The sequence below is a fragment of the Lipophrys pholis genome, assembly GCF_963383615.2.
Source record: "Lipophrys pholis genome assembly, contig: SCAFFOLD_254, whole genome shotgun sequence".
NCBI classification, from domain to species: domain Eukaryota; kingdom Metazoa; phylum Chordata; class Actinopteri; order Blenniiformes; family Blenniidae; genus Lipophrys; species Lipophrys pholis.
In genome coordinates this window covers 34350-39294 of record NW_028291860.1, presented here as the reverse complement: position 1 = coordinate 39294, position 4945 = coordinate 34350, and the positions used below count along the sequence as shown (strand labels likewise).

At 25.4% G+C, this 4945-nt stretch overlaps 1 pseudogene across 1 annotated transcript; it reads right to left on the bottom strand.

Annotated features, from left to right (window-relative positions):
* Positions 1-3578: 3578 nt before the first annotated feature.
* Positions 3579-4248, bottom strand: LOC308128424 (annotated as a pseudogene). The gene has a single exon. The product of its transcript is annotated as an uncharacterized misc_RNA (transcript).
* Positions 4249-4945: the final 697 nt, after the last annotated feature.

The following is a 4945-nucleotide window of genomic DNA, read 5'->3' as shown; positions in this document are numbered from 1 at the left end:
TTTAACATTACTTTGTATGGATGATTAATTTGAGAATGAAAGGAAAAAGAATCAATTAAAAAAGCCTGTTGGTGCTATATCTGGCTTACAACAAGGTGCAATGTCAGTATTTAATGGATTTTCAAAAGGATTATTAGGAGTGTTTCTTAAACCTTATGAAGGAGCTAGATCAGGTGGTATATTAGGCTTCTTTAAAGGAACATGGCAAGGTGTTACAGGATTAGCCATTAAACCTGTGACTGGATTATTAGATGGATTATCTAAAACTACTTAAGGTATTAAGAATTCAGCTATCCAATTTGAAGAAAAGCCTAACTCTAATAGAATACGTTGTCCTAAAGTATATTATAAATATTCTAAAATTATACAAGCTTATAATCATTTAGATAGTTAAACATGGAATATTTTACAATTATTATAAAAAGGAATGTATAAAAATTGTAATTTTTATCAAGCTTTTATGGTTAATGTATAAAAGAAAGGAACTAAAAATTTATTAGTTATTTTAGATAAATGGATTTTATATTTAAGTTTTGATAAAAATAAACTTCTTTGGGCTATATCAACACTTGATATTAAAATATTCACTAAAGGAACTGTTTTGATAATTGAAAAGTATAACAATTAATTACTAGAAGTTTAAGTTAATAATAAAGATCTACTTTATTTAATATTCATAAAAATTAATTAAATGGTATAGGATATTTATACATGAAATCTTTATTTATTATAATGATATATATATAATAATAATAATGAATGATGGTCATTTAGTTTCCATTGATAATATTTGCTATGCGATAATTTTGGCTAGATCTGCTTCTAAACTAGATGGCATAATATTGTTTTGACTAGGATTAACTATAAATGAAGCAATAGATTTAGCAACTATTACTTTAATATTATCAGTTACTTTAGTGATACCTCCTTTAGATTTAACCAATCCTTTAAAGATTCCTGGAAAAGCAATACTATTATTGACTTGATTAGGATAATCACTTCTTCCAGTAGCTACAATAAAAGCTCCTCCTTATAAAGCTTAAGGAGGTAATATTTAAGGATCAGGATTAGCTAATGCAAATATGATAGGTTTAGAATTCATATTCTTTATCCATTCTTTCTTTAATGCTCCTTTTGTTGATACACCTATAAATAGATCAGCTTTATGTAAACATTATTCAAGACTTGCTTTGATTTAATTCTTATTGGTAATCTATGCAATCTTCTTTTTATAATCATTCATATTTTAAACTCTACTTTTATAAATACTACCTTTAGTATCACAAGATATAATATTCTTAATTCCTGCATGAAGTAATAAATTACAAATAGATAATCCTGCAGCACCAGCACCATTAATAACAACTGATATTTAATTTATTTTCTTTTAGGCAACTTTAAGAGAATTCAATATTCCTGATAATACTACTATAGCTGTACCATGTTGATCATCATGGAAAACAGGAATACTCATTTATTATTTAAGAGTTTGTTCAATAACAAAGCAATTAGGTGCAGCAATATCTTATAGATTAATACCTGCTTTACATTTATTGATTCTTTTAATTGCATTAATACTATCAATTGAATTTGGTCTATGTTTAATACATAAAGGTACAACATCAACACCTCCTAAATATTTAAAAAGATTACTTTTTCCTTCCATTACTGGTAATCCTTCCCTTGTACCAATATTACCTAAACCAAGGATAGCAGTTCCATCAGTCACAATTGTACATAATGAACCCTTAGTGGTATATTCTATAGCCTTTTTAGAATCCATCTTTATCTATTGACATAATTGAACTATATTAGCTTCACTAAAGATAGTTTTCAATTATGGCATGTTCCTATATTGAAGTTTCAGATACATTTTCCCTCTATACAATTCATGCAAATGTAATGAATTCTCATGATTGTTATGATTTGAATATAACCATTTATCATCATTTGATATATAATCAGAAAATAAAGATTCTACTTTAGTTGAATAATTTATTAACTATTTATGGCAACCAAATGATTATTTAGAAATTAAATGTCTAACGAACTTAGACGTTTAAACTAAATTATAAAATGTCTATCCTAATAATTTACTAATTTTATTGACATTGACTACTATTAAATCTTTATCAATTTATTTAGCATCAACATCAATATCATCCATAATGAGAATGGTCATCATAGATCCTCCAAAATCATTAACAATTTAGCCAATTTTTTAATTCCCTTAAAAAATAAATGGATAAGCATCTAATCCAACATATTACTTAAGACAAACACAGACCCATTCTAAAGCAGGAAGCACTTCAATTCCTTTGAGTCCCATAAAAGATCCATTTGATGTTACAGCAACAGCATTTGCTCTATTTGTCATTATGTTCAACAAGGATGTATTCTTTTGAATCTATGAGCAAACTCTTCCTACTCCTGGTGTATAAATAAGAGTAAGAGATTATTTGGTCACAGAAGGATGCTTAAGTCCTATTTAAAATAATGATTTCACACCTCCTAACCTTAACATTAACTCATAACTGTTTTATTAAGTCGCACAAACTCCCATATATTATTTATTCATCTAAAATATTATTTTACGTTATATCAAATTATATAATAATATATTTTACATAATTTTTGTTTATAATCTTTATTTCTTCTTGTAAAAATTTATCTTATGCAATAATTTCTAATTTTTATTTTTGTTGAAAAAAAACAAATTATTAATAAATTTATATACAAATGAACTCATAATTAATCTTTTTATATCGTTTATAATATAGTAAAATTTAATAATTAATAATTCTCTAATTTAAGTTATCATGGAATTAAAATACAAAATATACATATTCATATTTACTATTTAGCTATTTTTTGGTTTATACACAAATTCTTGAATTCTATTTGTTATCTTTATTATTATTAAATAGTAATTTAGTGATTAATATTTAAAAAAATTGGATTTTAATAGTGAGCAAAAAATTATTTATTTATTAAAGTGTTTAAAATACTATTATTATTATAAATATTATTATATATGTAAAAAAACATAAATTAATTAAATTATAATATAAATATAATATATAATAATATATAATAATAATAATAATAATAAATATGATGTCAAAAGCACATTCTATGAACTATTGATGCTCCAGATTATTAATAATGAGTTTTTTTAATCCAACTGTCCTGGAAAGAGGCCATTGATGCCAACATAGCTCCTCCAATCCAAACTGAAAATTTTCTTTCAGGAGGAGCACTAACTCTAATCTTCATTGTAGGAGGTGCTAAATTAGTCATTTCCTTAGTTAATCTCTAAGCAATGCCAGGAAACATGGTAGAACCTCCTGACATAATAATATTCGAATATAATTACTTTCTCACATCTAAATCACATTTCTTAATAGAATCATAAGTGATTTTATGAATTCCATCAATTTACATTCCCATATCCATTGGCTTGAAAAGTGCTTCTGGACATCTAAATTTCTGACTTCCTACCTTAATTATTTATCCATCAGGCATCTAATACTAAGTATTTTAATAAGTCTTTTGATTAACTTTAAGCATTTATGCATCATAGTCAAGTGCTACATAACATAATTTTTATTTAATATCTTTAACACTCTACATTTCACCAGAATATTGTAAATTCTTTCCTATTTCATTAAGTAATTTTTGCATATAATTGGTCAATGTTCTTCCTGCCAAATTAACCCTTTAAACAGCATGAGGCATAGCATAACCTTCAAAAACAGGTACAGTATGAGTAACTCCATCTCCTGAATCTAATACTATACCTCTTGTCCTACCTGATGAATATAATGTTAGGACAGCTTGAATAGCAACATAATAAGCAGGTACATTAAATGTTTCAAACATTATTTAAGTCATTTTTTACCTATTATTCTTAGGATTACGAGGAGCTTAAGTAAGCATAGCAGGATGTTCATCAGGAACAACTCTTAATTCATTATAATAGACATGTTTCCAGATCAATTCCATATCATCCCATTTAGTTACTACTCCATTCTCAATAGGATATTCAAGAGTTAAAATACCTCTTTTAGCATTAGCTTCATCTCCTACGAATACTTATTGCTCACCTGTTCCAACTAATACTCCTGGCATTTTAGGTCTTCCTACAACGGCTGTGAAGGATGCCTTAGGAGCTTAATCACCACTAATACCACATTTACACATACCTGAACCATTATCAATGACTACTGCCTTATCCAACTCACTCATCAATATTATATATCAACCATCAATTATATATATATATTTATAGAGAATATATATTATATTATAATTCTTTAATTTTGTTTTATTTTTATTTTTTGTTTACCATATTTAACTACTTTTAATAATAATACTATTTTATACTGCTTTTAATAAATTACTAAATTTTTTTTGTTACTATAATATTCAAATAAAAAATTGTTTACTATTTTACTTTTTACTATACTATTTAAAATTTGGGTTTAAACTTCAAAAAAATATAAAAACTCAAATTTGAAATTTTATTTTTTAATAAACATATATAGAATTTGTAAAATATAAAATTAGAATCGACATCCTTGCATGCTCGAAAAGAGTGGTCAGACAAGTGATATTTATATATATATATTTATAATCATTTCAACTATATCATTATTGCACTCATATTATCACAACCATGTTAATCTAAACTATTTTAAGCAATTAATCTTTTAAATAAATAATCAAATAGGTTTTTCTTACCTATTTATTAAACTTTAACAATTAATCCATGACTATCATGAACATATTTCTACCAAATACCATCACATCCCATAAGAATAAATTTATCTTCTTTACTTCTTTGTACAACTTTAATATCAGGAATACAACTTACCATTTGTTCTTAACAACTATGATTTTCATTCTTAAACTGTAAATCACCAAATGCTCTAGAAAGATTAAT